At 35.2% G+C, this 22,105-nt stretch overlaps 1 long non-coding RNA gene across 2 annotated transcripts; it reads left to right on the top strand.

Moving 5' to 3' along the window:
• The first annotated feature begins 14,725 nt into the window (after window positions 1-14,725).
• On the top strand, window positions 14,726-16,109 carry LOC125216533 (uncharacterized). Of its 2 annotated transcripts, none has more exons than XR_007175425.2 (3): window positions 14,726-15,436; window positions 15,724-15,831; window positions 15,898-16,109. It is a non-coding gene; the product is annotated as an uncharacterized LOC125216533 (long non-coding RNA). The 2 variants fall into 2 exon arrangements; XR_016136768.1 differs by having other exon boundaries at window positions 14,726-15,475.
• The last annotated feature ends 5,996 nt before the right edge of the window (window positions 16,110-22,105 follow it).

The raw sequence follows: 22,105 nt of genomic DNA, 5'->3' as shown, positions 1-22,105 counted from the left end.
ATCCTAGTTGACTACTCCAAGCATTCTTCTAAAGAATGGGATTGTCATATAAGAAGATATCGAAGTCTCTCTATGATAAGTTCGATATATGAACAGTTTTACTCAATAACACCTTATCATTGACGGGAAATACGTTGGAAACAACGAGTTATACCTTTAAGAAACTACCATGGCATCAGTACCTTCTACAACACACGAGTTATGGACTAGAGGTAAGTCTAGTCCAACACATCTCAAGGTGTGGAGTTATTCCAACACATGTCTTGGAAAAGGTATCCAAGTAATTGGAGTTGTGTACTGAGGTGTGTTTTAAGATTATCTCAAATGATAGAAATGGTATAAGTTCTAAAAATCTTCAGAACGAAAAGGTATTTGTTTATACGAATACTAGATTTGGATGAAGATTATTAGAATAACTGCAAGCCTAACAAACATGATGATTCTCAAGATAATGAGATTATCTATTTTCCGTCTTAACCAAAAAGTCATACCATTGGAAACCTGTGCACTAAGGAAAACAACGTTGTACCTATGATTGTAAGAGTCATGTCGTAGTGGGAGCGTTCTTTGTGAACATGATAAGTTCATGGGCCTAAGAGAGTCGTCAGACTCAGTCTTAGATCAACTTGAACCTAATCCCTGTAACTACAAGGATACATTGGCTCATTCAGATAGACGTTGTACATATGATTGTAAGAGTCATGTCGTAGTGGGAACGTTCTTTGTGAACATGATAAGTTCATGGGCCTAAGAGAGTCGTCAGACTCAGTCTTAGATCAACCTGAACCTAATCCCTGTAACTACAAGGATACATTGGCTCATTCAGATAGACGTTGTACATATGATTGTAAAAGTCATGTCGTAGTGGGAGCGTTCTTTGCGAACATGATAAGTTCATGGACCTAAGAGAGTTTTTAGACTCAGTCTTAGATCAACTTGAATCTAATCCCTGTAACTACAAGAATGCATTGGCTTATTCCGATAATCGTTTTTGAAAAGACGATAGATTCTGAATAGTAATCATAGATACACAAAGAATGTCTACAAGACTTGCGACACTACCATAAACTGTTTAAGCCAGTGGGAGCTAGTGGATCGACAAGTGTAAACATGGATCTTAAAAGGCTAGAATAATGGCTAGTGGGTTATGCCTAGAGAGAATCTTCTTCTCGCCTGCCATTCTTCCTATGTCGATCTGTATTATATTGTCTATGGAAGCCTACATAAATTAGGATGTATGTATTATGATTGTCAAGACAGTTCTCTTTGGTAGAAGTCTTGAGGAAATCATCTGCATGAAACATCTTAATGGTTATGTAATGAAGGGCAAGAAACACGTGATTTGGAAGCTTATGGAGATCATTTGTGGTCTTAGGCAAGGATCTAAATCATAGAACATGTGTTTCATCATCGTTGTCAAATATTTTGATTTTGACAAGTGCCCTTAACATAGATACAAGTACAAGAAAGTTGAAAGTGCACTATATTTAGTATTGTTTTGGTACTCTACGATGATGACATCTATAAAAATTGACAAACAACTAAGAGGGTTATCTAGCGTAAGAAACTGGTCGTCTACCCAGTTTAACGATGAAGGATTTGAGATAAACCAGTTACATTCTAAGCATCTAATTCCTTAGATTGCTAGAAAAGAATGTTATGTTTTCTTAACAAAATCTTACATCTATACAATACTTAGACATTTTGGCATTGAAATTCCAAAGAAAAGTTTTTCTTTAGATGGAATTATCTTGTCTCTAGTCAAGTGTTTTTCGACACTGAATGAGATCAAGAAGAATGAGACAAGTTCCACAAGTGGAAGTCTCATGTATGCTATGATGTGTATTTAAGTAAGATATTAGCTTTGTCGTTGGCATAGAAGTTTGATATCATGTTAACCATGGCCAAGGACATTGGATTCGGTAAAGATCATACTATAGTACTTGAAGAAGACTAAACAGTATGCTCTAGTTTGCCAGTCATCCATGTTATGTCCTTTAGGTTACATCGATTAGATTTTAATAATTGATCGATGATCGAGCAAGTCATCCTCTGATTATGTGTTCCGTAAGGAGTTGAAAACTGAGTTATGAAGGAGTGTGATTACATCATAGACTCTATCATGAAAATTATAAGTGTGGTTTCATCGGAAACTGCTAAGGTAGTTATTCAACTCGGTAATTTCCTAGTAGCTCTGACCGTGATTCCGAGTATGCAAATGAGTATTATATTTTGTTATGATTACTCTAGGCTTGCATCTAACTCAAGGGAAACACGACCTGATAAAGCTAAACAAACACATAGAGAGGAAGTATCATATCATTCGGGAGATTGTACAGAGATGAGACATATATGTAGTCAAAATTGCAATAGAAAACAACCTTGGTGATCCTTTCACAAAAGCCCTGTCGGGCGGGACGTTTAATTGTCATATGAAAGGCATAGGTGTTAAGTGCATTAAAGACTCAGACCTGCTTTCTCTATAAGTGGGAGAAATTGAAGAAAATTGATAGTAGTATACTCGAAAGCATGTCTTGAGTATAAGTGGGAGATTGTTGGAACATATATACTAAAAAGCATTTTTCGAGTTTATTTTGAATTTGATAAATTGCTTGTATATTGTAAACACTCTTCATTTAATGAGAATAATAAATGTTTTCTTCATACTGTGTATTTTACTTTAATGGGTATTGACCGTATTTAATTATATATTAAATTATATAATTAAAACGCCGGAAAGTAAAATCAGTCTAAGTCTTCTACATTGAAGGTTGGGTCGTGGAACAGGTCATCACAGTAGGTGGCCCAACCGGTACCTTGTAGAAGTAAAACTTTTTCACAACCTAGATAGGCTTTGGCTACCTATCGTGAAAGGTTGCAGTGTCCATCCGAAAGTCGTCTTTACCTTGAGAATGACTAGTGACACTGATGTGGTATAGCATTGAATAGATCTAAAGCATAGACACGTCTTTGTTGCTATCTACTGTAAGACGATGTCTTGGAGATTTAATATTTCCTAATCTTTGTAATAATATAGGACACACGTTATTTAATCATACGCTGCTTTGACTTATCAGTAGGTGCGGGTTTTCCGTAACCCAATATTCCTGATATCTTGGGTAGTAGTAATTAATAACTAGTATGGTGTCAGTTTTATTATTACATTGAATCGTGTGCCTGCGTGGTTTGACTATATCCCCAAGAGGTGTTCGAGAGAAGTTCTATTATTCGGAAACCCAGCCGGTTTGGATTTAATCCAAGAATAAATAGAAAGGGAAAAGTATATTTTAATATACATCTCGTACTAGACAAACTCTTGGAAATAAAAAGATATTAATTAATTCAAAGTCTATAGCAGACTACAAATTAATTAATGGATATGGAAAGTCTTAGACACGGGAAATAATATATTAAAGAGGTTAACCCGGATTGCTTGTAATCACGGATTGGATGGGCGGTCAGTATTTCTTCTATAGTGGCACAAGAAATATTCCATTGGCCTTATATTAAATTATGGGTTATAATTTAATTAGTAAAGAAGGTCCAATTGGGGAGGCCCAATCCAAGCCCCATAGATCCCTAACCTAGCCCATATTAAACTCTATAAATAGGGATGAAAGGAGAGGAGACAAACACTACACTACAACACAAAACCCTAGCCTCCACACTTAGATTTTCGGCTCCCTCTCTCCATAGGGAATTCGAAAATCCCACTTTGTGTGTTCTTGGGTTTCTTGTCTTCTCCTTCAAGATCCTTATAGTTTCTAAGAGATTCCTCCCACAAGGAATTTAGCTCCGTAGAGTTAAGGGTCATAGGTTAGAAGATCTTTGGTCTTGCATTCATATTCAAGCTTTAAGATCTACACGTGGAGAAGTAGCGAGCCACTTCGATTCTTTGGAGAATCATAATGTAAGTATTCAACAACATAATTTAATTATGTGATTAATTGCGCAATAACATGTCTTTACATGTTCAAGCATGAAATTGAATCGATCCACATAATCTCCTAAATAGATTCTTTTGTGGATTTATTTGTTTATGCAATTTCCGCTGCGATTATCCCCAACAGCAAATCGGCGCCTCCCTCTCTTCTCTCACTTGTCTCGATTTTCGTGCCTAGCACGTGTGAGAATTAGGGTTTTTGATCTTCTAGATCTCTTCAAAGCTATTTGTTGGTTATCCAAGATCCGCCCACACGGATGGATGATCAAGGACAAGGGAATAGTATGGAAGATTCGTGGTCGATAAACCAAGGATCGCAAGGAGGTGCAGCTAGCAACGTCAATCCGATGATGGATCAAGAGGTAACAATCGTATCTACATCGAATATGCATGATTATATGTTTATTTGATGTGTAATCTATAGATCTATATTAATTGCATGAAATTGGAATCGAATGCATAATCACCTAAATAGATCCGGTCAAGGACCTGTTTGATTTCCGTGTCTTCCGCTGCGGTAGTGCCAACAGGTCTACCAATTATTCGTTTAACGAAAGAGCATTACCTCCCATGTAAAATATTCAAGCATAAAATTTCACCCGAGGTCTATGTTAGGTTTGGTATACTGAAAAGCATGTTTCGAGCAAGTTTCGCTCGAATAGAATCTTGCTTGTATACGTAAAACTCTATAATCCACTTTTAACTTGATTCAGTATTATTCGAGCAGTTTCGCACGAATAGAATCAGTATATTATTACATTGTGTTTGCTTGTGCATTTATAAGATGTTTTATAAACATTTAAATGTATAAGAAGCAAACAAAGTCTAAGTCTATTTCTTAGTAGACCGGTTGTGGGCGGCGTCCAATTTAAGGTAACACGGTCAGATCTATGCAATGCTTTGCAAAAGAAAAAGAAGAATTTCACAACCTAGATAGGCTTACACTAATCGTGAAATGTTGCAATGTCAGTCCGCATATTTCTAAGCCTTACTGAAATAAGATGACATAAGTGTGGTATAGCACTGAAAACGGATCTAACAGCAAGACGTGTCCTTATGCTATCTACTGAAAGACTAGGTCTTGATAAAATACTATTTCTTAATCTACATATGTTAGCATTGAGCATACGGTATTGATTATGCACTACTTTGACTTATCAAATGGTGCGGGTTTTTCGCAACCCAATGAACATGATATATTGGGTAGTGGTGATTAATATCTAGCGGTGCTAGGATTGCTATTATGCTGAAACGTGCGCGAGGTGAGTCTCGTTTGATAATGTCCTCAAGAGGAGCTCGAACAAGGTTTTATTATTCGAAAAACTGGTCAGTTGGAGTTTTATTACTCTATGAATAATAAATAAATGTTTCTTGCTAATTCCACTCTTGGAATTAAAAAGATGTTAATTAATTAAGTCCATAGCAGACATTAATTAATTAATGGACATTTATATCTTAAGCGCGGGAAATAAATAATAAACAAAGTGAAAACCCGGATTACTTGTAATTTCGGATTTGGATGGGAAAGTTCAATATTACTTCTGTAGTGGCTGCTCGTAATACTCCAATATAAGCTTGTATTAAATTGTGGGTTCAATTTAATTAGTAAAAAGGTAATTGTGGGAGCTCATATCCAAAACCTTCCGTAGATCCATGTCTGGGCTCAAAAGGAACTTAATATAAATAGGAGAATAAAGGAGACAGAATGATCATTATTTTCATTCAAATGAAATTTCGTCCCTTCTCTCAAGGAAGGAGAACGAAATTTTCAGCTCCTCCTCCGTGAGGAATTTTCTGTTTTCTTTATTCGAGTCCTAGTATTTTGATAAGATTAGCCACCCTGATATCGAGATACAGTTCGGGAACCAGAGAGAAGATCCGTGGTCTAGTATCGAAGATCATCACGTGGAGAAGGCGCGAGCAATCGACGATTCTTTGGAGAATCAAAATCGGTAACCCTAAACCGTAGAATTCGTGTTTTAGGATTTATTTTCTTTAAGCATGAATTATTTGCGTTCTAGCATGCAATTATCTGTTTAACATGTGAATTCATTAATCGCATAATCGGCAAATAGATCTGTGTCTGATTTATTTGTATTGTACAAGTCTTGCGCTGTGCAAGAGGATTCAAAACCCAACAATTGGTATCAGAGCCAATTTTTGGCTCTGATTATGTGGATTAATTTCATGTTATGTGAATTGCTTGGATGCATGTTTTATTTGTTACGTGGTTGTTGTTTCTAATAAGTCAACATATCGTATCGAAGAAGTTAAATGCTGCGTGAATTGATTATCTGCCCAAATTGAGAGAATTAACTCTCCGAAATCAATTTATACCTTCAATATTTGTAATCATTACATGTATTGATATACAAATCCCATTCGTTGTACGTGATTCACTTTGAATCATTATACTGCAAATTGCAAATTGAGTGGGAGCTTGTCTCCCATGGCCGACGTGGGCAGATCAGCATCGGTGGGTGGCGGCGACCGGACTTCAGGCTGCCCAGGCCCTCAGGCTGGGGCTGTCTCGACTGGGTGCTGGCAGCAAGCTGCGATGCAGGGCAGGCGATCAGCGAGCAGAAACGCAGCAGCGCCGGAGAGGGCAGCGGCGGGGAGCAGCGGGTGCGACGATGAAGCGACAGCAGCGTCGGCATCAAGCAGTGCAGCAGCGGCGGAGCGACGTCGACGCATCAGCGTCGGAGGCGTCACGCTCGTCGAGCTTGCGAGACGAGTGGGAGCCCAGCAGCGGCTGCGGTTCAGTGGGAGTACGACAACGCAAGATTAGGGTTTCCCTATGCGTAACGTCGTTTTGCCTCGTCTCGTGACTTCGCTTTCTAAATTTGATTAGGGTTTCCAAATCCTTGGACTCAATTTTGGAAAGAAATCAAGATTAATTTGGAAATAAGATTTGAATATATCTTTTGTGATTTTATATATTGTATAAGATTTGATTTTGTATTAAATCATGGATTAATTATAGATTTTTTCCTTATTTATGGATTCATATAGATTTTATTCATAGATGAATCCTAGTTACATTTGGAAAATGAAAATCTAATTTTTTTATCTACATCCTATGGATTTATATGGATTTATTCCTAGACGAATCCTAGTTGCATTTAGATAATGATAATATTATTTTATTCTTATCGTATGAGTTTATATAAATTTATTCATAGATAAATTCTAGATGGATTTGAATAGTGATAATATAATATTTTATTCTTATCTTATAGATTTATATGGATTTGTTCCTAGATAAATCTTGGATAGATTTGAATAATTATAATATAATATTATCTTATTCTACGGATTTGTATAGATTTACTCCAAGATAAATCCTATATGAATTAGGATAAATATTTATATTAATTTATTTTATCCTATGGATTTGAATAGATTTAATTCTATTAAGACAAATCTTAGATGGATTAAAATAAGTATTAATCCAAGTCATCCTTATCTTTTGGATTTATATCCTAGTTAGATTAGGGTAAAGATGATATATAAGAAAATCCTTATTTAATTGGATTTAGATGAAATTATTTATCTAAGAAATCCTAAGTAATATTTGATATATTCTAGATGTCTATTCTAAATAGAATTAAGATTTGTATAAATCTTGGTTGATAGGATTTTATTTTATCTTATGGATTGTGATGGAACTGTTCCTATCTAGTAATATCCTAGTACGATTTAAATAATGATAATCCTAGATCAACGTTATCTTGAATTGAAGGATTTGATTTTATCGAAATAAAATCTTGAATAATCCTAAATGGATTTAGATAGTTAACTCTATCTTGATAAATCCTAAATAAATTTGGATAATCATCCTCCAAGATAAAACTCAATTATTTAATTGATTCTCCCTTGAATAGATTAAATAATTGTCGTTAATTATCCAGTGTGTTTAAATGTCATGCATTAAATGGATTTATCTGTTTATTTGGTGTTTATCTTTTTTAAGTGGATTATCTGCTCTATCTGCTTATGTGATAATTATGCAAAAACCATACAAAATATCTAAGTGACGATTACAACAAGTGCGTTGTATACGGTCTCCATCGGTTGGTCTGCCAAATTTTGTGAAGCTGATTTTCTAATATTATTGCCACCTGCAGAGTAGGGACAATAATCCTACGAAAACAGTAAGTTCATAAGGGCGGACTTCTCACGTAATAAATAGAATGAACTAGAAAGTGGTTCCCAATATTATCGCCACCTACAGAGTAGGGATAATAATCCTAAGGAACTGCGAGTTTCAGGGTTCAATCAGAATTTATGAGATAGCTTGGTTTTGTTATCAGCGCATGAACATTGTTATGGGAGTGTGTTGTAGAAATAAAATTCTGTAATGCTAAATCTGATGGTCGTGCTTAGGCAGCATTAGGCGTATCAACCTCCAGATGAGGAAGCAATTGATGCGTCGGTGTTGTGACCAGTAAAATTGTCAAAATTTTAAAGCGTATTAACCTCCAAAGGATGATACAATTTATTAATTTTGCAGTTGTAAGATACATAATTGTTTTGTGGTTATTTGTGATTATGTATTGAGCATGAGTATGTGATAATAAATTTATTTGCCAAATCTTCATTATGTCATTTAATATTTGTCTGTGATCCTTAAAGAAAGAAAACTCGAATGCCTAAATTATGTAGACCGAAAACGAAAATGGATAAGTTTCTCATCGCTGAAAACCTTGAGTTTATACTCAATGATTCATGTCATCCATTTCCTCGACATAATTCCACGAAGAATGTTCAAGAATGCATTATGCATGTACTTGACAAGCTCTTTCAGGAATAAGGTCAAGCTATTTCCTTTTAAGTAGCACGATAAGTCTTGGTTAGTGACGATGAAAGATGGAGATCAATAGAATCTGTCAAGATGATTCGATTAGAATATCCTAGAGTGACATAATGTTTTGAGGATCTTTTGATCACTCAAATAGTTTCTGACACAAGTCATCGCCTAAAGTAATAAGAAATGGCTACAAGAAGGTTTAACTGAAAAGTAGAAAATCTTCAGAATAGTAGTCGTTATATTACTGTTAGAGAAAAGTAATATGATAGATGACGAATTCATAAAGGCTGCATTTTTCTTAAGTCCTAGTTCATTTGAACAAAAGACTAGATATGGAAATGGGGAGCTTGAATTGTCATCAAAGTTTGTTTAAAGCGAGAAAAGATGCTTTGTGAGTTAGATTGACCTATGTTATAGAAGGACAATAACTTACATGACAATGCAACTTCTAAGTAAGAGATCTTGATCCAGTTAGGTTTTTGTTGCAGTGGGAGCTATTAATGCTCAACTGTTGTTTTATGGTTGATATTTAAGGCATCATAATATTAAAATAATACAATTGCGACAAGGTTGAGTATTCAACAACACATCAACTTCTTAATAATGAATGATAAAGTATTTATGGCTCTTAGTCTTAAGGCCAAGAAAATACTTAGCAATTGTTCGAACTGATCTAGACTATGAAGATTTTAACAATTTGTTTGTTAAATAGCTTGAAAGTCGATCATGTCTGTTTGATGCACTATGAGTTAGAATCGTTTGATTCAGAATTCTTATAGAAGTGCAACATAGAAAGACTAGCGAGTCTTAATGGTTTACACCATAAGAAGACAAACAAAGTATTATGATCAGTAGTGGGAGTCTAATCTCCATTAACGAATCCAAGCATTCATCTAATGAATGAGATAGTTATGTAAGAAGGAATCGAAGTCTTTCTAAGCCAAGTTTGATTAAGTGATGAGTTGTACTCATTAAAATCTTATCATTGATGGGATAAACATTAAAGAAACTACCAACATCAGTACCTTATACAAAACACGAGTTGTGGACTAGAGCGTCTCTAGTCTAGCACATCTCAAAGTGTAATGTTGTTCCAACACGTGTTGGAAAAGTGCCCAAGAAATTGGAGATGAGTACTGAGGCATGTTTTAAGGTTTATCCCAAATGATGTAAGGTTATAAGTTCTGTAATCTTCAAAGATGTAATTCTTGTATGAAGATCAATAGATGAACTACAAGCCTAACAACGTGATAACTCTCAAGATAAAGAGAGATATCGGATTTTCCATATTACCAAGGGGTCATACCATTAGAAATTTTTGCACTAATAAAATCAACTTCAATACCTATGATTGTGAGAACCAGATCGTAGTGGGAGCGTTCTTAGGAACATAACAAGTTCATGGGTCTAAGAGTGTCGTAAGACTCAGTCTTAGATCAACTTGAACATAATCCCTTTAACTATAATGTAGTATTGGTTCATTTGGATATTCATCCTTGAAAAGGTGATAGATTCCAAACTACAATCTAAGATAGACAACATGCTTTACAAGACTTGCAAAACTACCTATAGGCTGTGTCAATCAGTGGGAGCTAGTATATTTGCAAGTGTAAATATGGATCTCTAAAGGCTAGACAATGAAAATGGGTTATGCCCAAAGAGAATTATCTTCTCGCTATCGTTGTGCCAGGATTTATTCGATCATATTGTCTATTAGAACTTACATAAATTATAATGTATGTATTATGATTGTGAAGACAGCCTTCTATAAATAGAAGTCTTGAGGAAATCATCTACTAGAACATTCTAGTGGATATGTAATTAAGGGCAAGAAACGCATGATTTGAAGCTTATAAAGACCTTTGTGGTCTTAGGGAAACATCTAAATCAGAGTATATGTGTTTTATTAAAATTGTCAAATATCTGGAATTTGACTTTTGCCCACAGCTGTGCTGTAAGCACGAGGAAGTTGAAAGTGCATTAAATATGGTATTATGGTACTCTACGATGATAAAATCTACAAAAGTTGCAAACAACTAAGATTGGCATCTAGCGTAGGAAACTGGTTGTCTACCCAGTTTAAGATAAATGATTTAAGAGAAACTAATTACATTCTTAGCATTTAAGTCCTTTTACGATTGCTAGAAAGAATGTTGAGATTCTCTTAGGAATCATATATCTATAAATTGCTTGGAACATTTTAGCATTAGAAATTCCATGAAAAGGTTTTTACCTTTCAAGTTGGAATTGTCTTATCTCTAGTCAAGTGTCAGTGACACTTAGTAAGATCAAGAATTATGAGACTAGTTTTGGAGATAGATGTCTCATGTATGCTATAATGTGTACTAAGTTTGATATTGGTTGTGCTTTTGCATAACAAGTATATATCATATTAACCATGGCAAAGGATTTTGATTGAGGTAATGAATATACCCTAGTGCTTGAGAAAGACTAGTAACTATATTCTAGCTTACCAGTCATTCATATAATGTCCTTGGGGTTACACTATCTTAGTTTTATGACTAATCAGTGATCGAGTAAGTCATCCTCTGAATATGTGTTTCATTTAGGAATATCTTCCTAATAGCTTTAATCGTAAGTTTGAGTATGCCTATGAGTATTATTTTTATTACTCTAGTGAAGGTTAACTCAAGGGACACTCGAGTTTATTAAGCTAAGCAATCACATATGGGGATGAAATTAATTAAAGATCAAGTACGCAGCAAATACATTATGGTGAAAAAGATATAATCAGAGAACAACCAAGCAGATTCTTCTTTCACCTTGTGAAATGAATGGTAGTTCGATATATCTAGTATAAATACCTGCTTTGTGTATAAGTGGGAGAGTTTTTGGCAGTGGGTATACTCGAAAGCATGTTTTGAGTATAAGTGGGAGATTGTTAGGTTTGGTATACTGAAAAGCATGTTTCGAGCAAGTTTCGCTCGAATAGAATCTTGCTTGTATACGTAAAACTCTATAATCCACTTTTAACTTGATTCAGTATTATTCGAGCAGTTTCGCACGAATAGAATCAGTATATTATTACATTGTGTTTGCTTGTGCATTTATAAGATGTTTTATAAACATTTAAATGTATAAGAAGCAAACAAAGTCTAAGTCTTTTGCTTAGTAGACCGGTTGTGGGCGGCGTCCACTTTAAGGTAACACGGTCAGATCTATGCAATGCTTTCGCAAAAGAAAAAGAAGAATTTTACAACCTAGATAGGCTTAGACTACCTATCGTGAAAGGTTGCAATGTCAGTCCGCATATTTCTAAGCCTTACTGAAATAAGATGACATTGGTGTGGTATAGCACTGAACGGATCTAACAGCAAGACGTGTCTTTATGCTATCTACTGAAAGACTAGGTTTTGATAAAATACTATTTCTTAATCTACATATGTTAGCATTGAGCATACGGTATTGATTATGCACTACTTTGACTTATCAAATGGTGCGGGTTTTTCGCAACCCAATGATCATGATATATTGGGTAGTGGTGATTAATATCTAGCGGTGCTAGGATTGCTATTATGCTGAAACGTGCGCGAGGTGAGTCTCGTTTGATAATGTCCTCAAGAGGAGCTCGAACAAGGTTTTATTATTCGGAAAACTGGCCAGTTGGAGTTTTATTACTCTATGAATAATAAATAAATGTTTCTTGCTAAGTCCACTCTTGGAATTAAAAAGATGTTAATTAATTAAGTCCATAGCAGACATTAATTAATTAATGGACATTTATATCTTAAGCGCGGGAAATAAATAATAAACAAAGTGAAAACCGGATTACTTGTAATTTCGGATTTGGATGGGAAAGTTCAATATTACTTCTGTAGTGGCTGCTCGTAATATTCCAATATAAGCTTGTATTAAATTGTGGGTTCAGTTTAATTAGTAAAAAGGTAATTGGGGGAGCCCATATCCAAAACCTTCCATAGATCCCTGTCTGGGCTCAAAAGGAACTTAATATAAATAGGAGAATAAAGGAGACAGAATGATCATTATTTTCATTCACATGAAATTTCGTCCCTTCTCTCAAGGAAGGAGAACGAAATTTTCAGCTCCTCCTCCGTGAGGAATTTTCGGTCTTCTTTATTCGAGTCCTAGTATTTTGATAAGATTAGCTCACCCTGATATCGAGATACAGTTCGGGAACCAGAGAGAAGATCTGTGGTCTAGTATCGAAGATCATCACGTGGAAAAGGCGCGAGCAATCGACGATTCTTTGGAGAATCGAAATCGGTAACCCTAAACCGTAGAATTCGTGTTTTAGGATTTACTTTCTTTAAGCATGAATTTTTTGCGTTCTAGCATGCAATTATCTGTTTAACATGTAAATTGATTAATCGCATAATCGGCAAATAGATCCGTGTCTGATTTATTTGTATTGTACAAGTCTTCCACTGTGCAAAGGGATTCAAACCCCAACAGTCTACTCATCATTTCGGAATTAATTAGCGGACCATCAATTATTTGATTGAGCAACATAGGAGGGCTCATGATTTAATTAGGCCAAGGCCCAACCCCTACTTTATTTTAATTATTAGCCCAACTTCTTAGATCATTAAAAGAATCATCCCATTCTCTATTTAAAACCTTAGCCCATGTATTTAATTATAGAGGCCCAACAACTTCCTTTCCTCAAATTAAATCCCTTGGCCCAAAGAAGTGGCCCAAAAATAATTTAAAAGAAACACTCCCTTGTCCCTTCTCTTCCTCTCTCTCGATCAGCCTCTCTCTCTCATTCTCATTTGCACAAGAAAAATCCCCAAATTGGAGAGTTAAACCCTAACTCCTTCTCTCTCCTTTCTCCGGCGAAATCGCCACTCCTGACGGTCTCACGTTGGTCGCCGGATCTGCCGGCGTCCTCCTCTGCTCCGATAATCCCGCAGCACCGCCGCCGTCGGGCATGCACAGGCGGTGTTGCGATTTCAGCTCAATCTCAGCTGGAAATTCAACACTTCTCCCACACTCACACACCACAACCAGAGAGCACACCAAAACAGCAATTTATAAAGACTAAATATAGATATCGAATGATATTGAAGTGATTATCAACGGATAAAGAAATGACGATACAATAGACGATACAATAGGAATTGATAACGATAAACAAGATAGAAGTAACCAAGGTTAATGCTTCGGATCCACGATCCTCAGCCCAAGCGCTCAGCGCACACAACACACTATTTTAATGAATGAGTATATGCTGCATCTTTCTCTCCTTTTATATTCAGCTCACAAGCCCCTCTCTCTCCTCTTTCTTCCTCATGGTTATTAGATAGTTAGATCTCCGGCTGTCCTCCCTTATTAGCTGACGTGGCACTCAACCCCAGCCCACTCTTATGTGGAGTGCCTCTTCATCAATTTGTGATCGTAACAGGCGGTGCTCTCGCCACTGCTGCCTTCGCTGGTGTGCGAACTCGCCGGAGTACACTTCTCCGTCCAGCCCCCCTCAACTCCGTAACGCACCACCACCGTCGCCCTTGGCTTCCCGGCCCTGTCGCCTTCTCCTCGTGGCGGTAGGGAACCCGTCGGCGAGCAGCAGCGCTGCACGCGCTTCCTCCGCGAGCCACGCCGCTTCATCGGCAGCAGATAAGTCCCTATCCTCTCTCTCTCGCTTATTTTTCGTGTTTAGAAAAGAAAATTAGTTTGTGGGGATCTGTTCTAAGGCCTAAATCCCTTAATCAAGACTTATGTGATTTAAAGCTTGAGATGGAGCAAGGCTTTGTTTCACTGTTCCATTTCAAAACTAGAAAGATAAGAGCCTTGAGTTTTGGGTTCTACTGTCCTTCCATTATTTTATGACATGATTTTAAAGTGTTGGTGGTCTAAAACATGCTTGAGAGTTATTCACTATATGCTGGCATGAAATCTTGGTTTGAAGGAAGGATGGAGGTGTATATTACCTCTTGAAAACAGCTGCTAAATCCTTCTTCTGATCCTAAGACCCGCAGCCGTTTACTTGTGTCTCTGGCCCTTTTGTTGGGGTTAAGGAAAAGAGTGAGTTTGGGTTGAACATAACCAAATCTTGAGAAAGGAGGAAAGAAGGTGTGTTACCTCTTGCAGCAGCTACCGATTCCTTTTCTATACTACTAGAACTCAAGCTCTCTCTCACTCTTAGTTTGCTGGAAATTTCAAGTGTGGTGAAGGGAGTCTAACGGTGGGGTGGAGGGGTTATTATAGGCTGAGCTTGTGTACTTTGGGAGGAGTTAATGGGCTGCCAAAACTCTTTGTCCCCTTCTTCAAGAGATCTCCCTTTACTTGATTCTATCAGCCCCTTTCATTAAGAATCTTTGGTGTTACATGGAGGACTAAGAGCGTCTCCAATGGCGGACGTCCCGGTAGGACGTCGCCGACGTCAGACCGGACGTCCGCCGTAGTGGCCCCGAAGGGCGCCCGTCGCATGGGCTCGCCCGTCCTCCCCACGGGCGGGCGGACGTTCGCCGTTGTAGCTCCACTCGGACGTCCGGTTTTTAAATTTTTTTTTTTTTAAAAAAAATCTCTATAAATAGGGCTCGTTGAACTTCATTTCATTCACACCACTTGTTTTGTGTTGACAAGTTTCTCTCTCTAAATCTACAAATTTTCATTTCTACTACAATGGAGTACAATAGGGCACGGGCGTCGGGGACGAGGAAGAGGACGAGGACGAGGACGAGGAGGAGTGAGAGCCGAGGGTTGTATTTCTCGACTTTTTATAATTATGTAATTTTTAGGTATTATGTAATTTTATTTTTAAATTATGTAACTTTTTTTTAATTATGTAATTTTTTTTTAAGTATTATATAATTTTAATTCCGTATTCTATGTCGACATTTTAATTCTGTAAAATAGAAGTCCGTAAAATGGGAAGTCCTAATGATGATGTGGCATAAATTTTATGTGGGAAGTCCTAGTGGGAGGGGCGCCACCAGAGACACTCTGAATACACTACTAATAAATTCCACTCGTTTGCTTATTGCAGGGGTGGTATTAGAGGGATAACAAATTCGTAGGTGCTGTTTTGAGGAGTGGATGCTGTAGGCATTGACTTGCCTTGGTCCATTGCTAAAGTGGAATTGTCTCTTTTCCTGTAATAAGAGCTTCTTTAATTTCTCTTGTTATTTAGTTACTAAACTTGTTTTTATTTGACTTGCAGGTGCAAGAAAAGGCTGGCTGCCTTGCTGTTGCTTCGAGACGGGCTCGCTGCCTCGGGCCCTCGGGCTGATCGGATACGGGCCGCGAAGAACGCGAGGATTGGGCTTGTTGAAACGAGGCCCACACTTACTTATTAATATACTCTTAGTTTTTTTTTTCTCAGATGTTCATGTACTTTGATTATTTAAAGAAAAAAAAACACAGAGTTCGTTTTAGTTCGTTCTTCGTTCCTTTTTCGTTCATAAATCGCAATTAACTAATACTACGACATCCGATACAATGATGGAAATAAACATTCCTTGAATCAAAGATAGCTAGAAGTGACATGCGATTTCATAGTTCAACGAAAAGCCTTAAATTAAGGTAATTAAAAGAGCGGGTATTACATTAACTTGGACCAACTCAGTCTACTAACAATCTGGACCGGTTATGGGCTGAATCAAAGCCCAAGTTAATTCAAAATTTGATAGTAGTAATTAGAATGATAGTGCTCCCTCCACATATGTTTTCATATCGACATAAATATATCTTTAAGATTGTCTACTTAAAAAAAACTTGAATTTGATAATTTCACTATCAGTTTTGTAAAATTTGGAAATAATTCGGATCTATAGCTTAACTAAGCAGTGCAGCCTCTTCATTCAAATACTCAATAGTCAATTCCATATATAAATTCAAAAACCATAATTATAATGCTTCACAATTACAATGACCAATTGAAAATTGAGTTGAAGCAATATAAATAAGCAAAAGATATAAAGCAAACAAGATTACAATGTACTCTTCATGCATATATCAAGAAGTATACTTTAAATTTTACAATTTGATTGATTATTCAATATATAATCACAAACACTCTTGGCGTACATTGGTGATTAATTTTTTACAGGACGTCGATGCGGTGGTTGATAATCATTAAGTTCAATGTTCGATCTCCTCTCCAACGAGCTCAGTACCCCCTCATCATTCTCAAATTCTCTAACATCCTGCAAAATTTATATAGAAAAAAGAATTAACTTAGGTCAATTTATAATATTTTCATATATTTTATATGCATAATGATGTCATATGTTCAGGTAGTTTCTCCGGGGCCTTGGTAAGCAATTAAGAAGCTTCACTCGAATATCATAAAAAGAAATGTATCCATGACATAGTACAATTTATGGTGCTCAATTGCTTAGTTTTTAAAATATGTATATAAAAAGAAGAAATTTAAAAGTATGAGCCCAAATTCCCAATCAAGTTGCTATTTAAGTGGCATATAGATGAAATAAAGTTATATTTTAAATATTTCTTTGAATCATTATTCAAGTATTAGATCCCCTGCTTAAACTTACAAGTTACAATAGTCTGGCAGATATGCAATGAAACTATAACCAGACAAGATGGGAGAGTGACATCATGTGTGCTTGAAATATGATAATTTTATTTTATTAATTATGCAATCATTACAAACGTGTTAATTATGTGCATGATGATGTTTTGGAGAATGATAATCATTAAGTTCAATGTTTAGTCTTCTCTCCAACAATTTCACCTTTAATCCCTCGTCATTTTCAATTTCTTTAACGTCCTGCAAAGTTTATATATAAAAAAGAATTAGTTAAGGTTGGTTTAGTATCATTTTCCTGTTTTTAAATTGGGGTTTTTTATAATATCATGTGAAAATTGTGTGTTAGTGAGAGCCATACCTGAGTATGAAACTTGTTGAATAACACTTGATTCTTGATTGTATTAAGGCGTCCTGTTGAATAAAACAATCGGTATATATACATATACATATCTAAGGTCATTGTTACTATGTTTTAGTAATTCATTATAGGAAATAAGGATTTTAAAATGAACTAAACGATGTAAAATTTAACTTAGGTGCTCTCTTATAATGACGGCTATACATTTTCCATTTTAAGGGGATGTTTTGTCTTTAACATGACCATGTGACACACAAATAAACACAAAGATATGATGGCCGAAAACCTTTATTTGACACTGGAACCGTTGTGGAAGACACCACCAAGTAAAGAAGGAGAAGCACTGCTACCTGCCGCCGTCCAAACTCCATGATCCACCGAGGAGGTGAGGGTTTTCAGAATTCACTCAAAATTATGATAATAAATTCATAGTTAAGTTGCGAGCTATTTAAGAGGCAGATAGAGATGAACCAAACATATAATTATATGTATGTAGGGTCTTGTTAGGATGAGATTTTTTGTCATAAATGAGAAATGAGATGCAATTTCAGTCACTCAGCCAGAATATTTATGAAATGTCAACAACATGTAGTTTATGTCAACTCGGGGGTATTATCGTCAATAGCCTGCAAATCAAATGTCAATAGACTTCACATCAAATGTCAACAATTTTATTCAATAAATATTTTTTTTTTATTTTTTTTTTTTTTTAAATTTTATTATTTTTTTTTTATCTGTTTTGTTTTTTTTATTTTTAAAATTTTTAAAAAAAAATTTTTAGTTTTTTTTTTAAAAAAAAATTTGTCAACTATATATACAATTCATGTCAACTACATATCAAATGTCAACAACTTTATTCAATAAATACTTTTTGGCGTGAATTGTACATGTAATTGACATTATATTGTGTAGTTGATATGAATTGTATACGTAGTTGACATGGATTGTACACATAGTTGACATTATATGTGTGTAGTTGACATGGATTGTGTATGTAGTTGACATTGATTGTACACATAGTTGACATTGTATGTATGTAGTTGACATAAAACATAGTTGACATGAATTGTATATGTATTTGACATTATATGTGTGTAGTTGACATGAATTGTATATGTAGTTAACATTATATGTGATGTGTGTAGTTGACATTATATGTGTGTAGTTAAAATGTATTGTATATGTAGTTGAAAAATAATTTTTTTTAAATTTAATAATAAAAAAAATAAAAAAATTTAATAATTTTTTTTAAAAAATAAAAGAAAAAAATTAAATTTTTTTTTAAAAAAATGAAAATAAATTAAAAATAAATAAATAAAAATTATTTAAAAAAATTTAAAAAAAATTAAAAATTAAAAAAAATATTTATTGAATAAAATGTACCATGATATTACCATTCTGCCATTTCATAATTAATTAATCTAAAATATTTTCCATGTGGCAAAATCTGGACCACTCATTTAATAAAAATGAGTGGCTGATATTGCATCTCATTTCTCATTTACCCTAAAAAATCTCATTTGATCACAACCTTGAATTATAATTCTAAAATTTCTAATTCTATGATTTGAATTCCATATCAAAAGTAGAAAATTGGAATTCCAAATAGGCATAATTAGATAGCTTCACTACCTACTACACACATTTCACACAGTACACACATTTCATGCATTTCACACAATATACACATTTCACGTATTTCATACACACACATTTCACACACTACCCACATTACACACATTTCACACACTACACACATTACACACATTTCACACACTACACACATTTCACACACTACACACACTACACACATTTTTGCACATTACACACACTATGCACATTTCACACACTACACACATTTCACACACTAACACGAACCCGACACGAACACGTCGTGCCCTTAACGGGTCGACTCGATAAGGACACGAACCCAATAAGCTCTAACTCAAACCCATTAATTTCGTACAGGTTCGTATCGTATCAAATATTGCCAGCCCTACCAATATCCCTTAAATTTATACTGGCCCGATGAAACTAGTGCCTGAAGCCCATTACTCAGGCTAACAATCTGGACCAGTTATGGGCTGATTCAAAGAATTTTTTTTTAACTTGAATATAATAATGTCCCCACCTCTGTTTTCAATGTCGAAATATACTACTCCTTCCGTCTCAGATAATTTGGGACAGTTTGACTCAGCACGGATTTTAAGAAATGTAATGGAAAGTGAATTGAAAAAGTTGGTGGGATGTGAGTCCTACTTTTAAAGTGCATTAGTTTTATAATAAAATGTGAATATGAATGAGTTAGTGGAATATGAGATCCACTGCTAAAAATAGTAAAAGTAAAATGGGTCAAATTATCTGGGATGGACCGAAATGGAATACTGGGTCAAATTATCTGAGACGGAGGGAGTATATATTTTTAAAATTGTCTGTTAAACAAAGAACCTGATTTTGTTAATGGTATTGAATATCAGTTTTGTAATTTTGGAAATAATTCGAATCTATAGGTTCACTTAGTGAACCCTTTTGATTTTAAAGCGTAGATTTTTCTAATAAAACTTTAATAATCTTATCAATAGGTAAGATTGTACTAAGTACTATCGTCACAAAAAAAGAGATTAAGTTAACAATGAAATAATATACTTCTCCACATCATTCTCGAGTACCGATATTTCAGTCACTTTATACTTTTATCTCTCTCTTCTAATTTATCACTATTTATTAAAATTCGTATTATTCTTAGATGTGAACTTTTTATAGGACGCAGGTAGTATTAATGAATAGTACTTATTTGACAAACTCAAATCCATAAATCCAAAAACCATGATAAAACTCACAATTACAGTCTTTTTAAAGACAAAATTGATATTGAGTTGAAACTAGGCAGCAAATGAGACCAAGCAAAAGACAAACCATACAAGATGACGATATACTCATCATGTACGCTTGAAATATTATAATTTAATTGATTATTCAATAATTATCACAAACACATACTGATAAGATCTTCTTGAAGGTCGAGGCCTTGGAGGAAGATAATCTGTGAATTCATTTCATTCTTCTCTCCAACAAGCTCACCATCACCCCCTCGTCATGCTCAATTTCTCTATCATCTTGCAAAATTTAATTAGAAAAAAATTTATTCCAGGTCGATATAGAATTATTTTCATGTTTTTTATATGTTTAATGATGTCATATTATTCACATAGCTTCTCCAAGGCCTAGGTAAGCAATTAAGACGCTACACTTGAATATCACAAAAATTGGAGTAAAACTTATGATGCCCCCAAAACTATGTCAAAAATTTTGCAAATATGGCAAGTACTGGTAAAAGAAATTCAACTCAATTACTAAAATTATAGTTAGAAAAAATTGCAAAAAAATAAATACAAGTAGAGAGAGAACTGAGCATGAAACTTGTTGAGTGAAACTTGATTCTTGATTGTCTTAGGGAATCCTATTGAATAAAACAATATTCAAATAATCATGAAAACTATATATATTAGATTTTAACTTAGTAGGTGAATTAAAATACTCCCTCCGTCCTCGATTAAGAGTCACATTTTGCGCATGAGTTTTAAGGAATGTAAAGAAAAGTTGGTTGAAAAAGTTAGTGGAATGTGAGACCCACTTTTTTATATTGGTTTTATAATAAAATGTGAGTGAAGTGAGTTGGTGGAATGTGGGACCTACTTACCATTTATGGTAAAAATGAAGTGTGACTCTTAATTAGGGACGGACTGAAATGGAAAAGTGTGACTCTTAATCGGGGACGGAGGGAGTAATTAATTACTTGACAGTTGACACTGGAACCGCCGTGGAAGACACCAAGAAGTAAAGAAGGAGAAGCACCGCTAGCTGCTGCCGTCCAAACGCCATGAGCCACCTCCGGCCGTTTCTACGTTTGGGGTTTCCAGAATTCACTCAATCTATTTAAAGGGAAAAAAAATATTATAATTGTAACATTGGAAGTTGGAACTCTATATAGAGCTTTCGATCTTTATCAATATATTAAATCCCTGACTCAACATATCAAATTAATTTTATAGTCAACTCTTTTTGGCGAGTTGATATCACAATTGTTTTAAAATTTTGTGTTTTATTATACTTATAACTCTAACGTACTAACATAATTAGGAAAAATACCTCCCACTTGGATTATTTATAGTTAGTTTGAAAAACACGGTATCCAATCCACCCACCCCTGCCTTCTTCCATGTGAATAATGTGATAGCAATTTGTATTTGCGGATGGGTTGGCGGGACTATCGGCACGTGACAGAGGGGAAGAGGGAGGGGCATAAGTTGCGGACTCAATTCATAAGCGAGGACAGAGCCAGAAAATTATAGTAAAAAGGGCAAAAGTATAAACATTCAAATTTTTCTTTAGAAAAGCTCTAATTTTTGTTCGTCGCTATAAACCCTTGGGTTTTTTCTGCATGCTCTATATTAAGGAAAAGAAAAATATTTTATCGTCTTTTCTATTATCTTGGATTCTAGCTGCATTTTATCTTAT

This window comes from Salvia hispanica, chromosome 3 (genome assembly GCF_029641045.1).
Source record: "Salvia hispanica isolate PSC_SH4W2 chromosome 3, Shi_PSC_v1, whole genome shotgun sequence".
Taxonomy (NCBI): Eukaryota; Viridiplantae; Streptophyta; class Magnoliopsida; order Lamiales; family Lamiaceae; genus Salvia; species Salvia hispanica.
The sequence above is the reverse complement of the archived record's forward strand: the minus strand, read 5'-3'. Positions and strand labels throughout refer to the sequence as shown.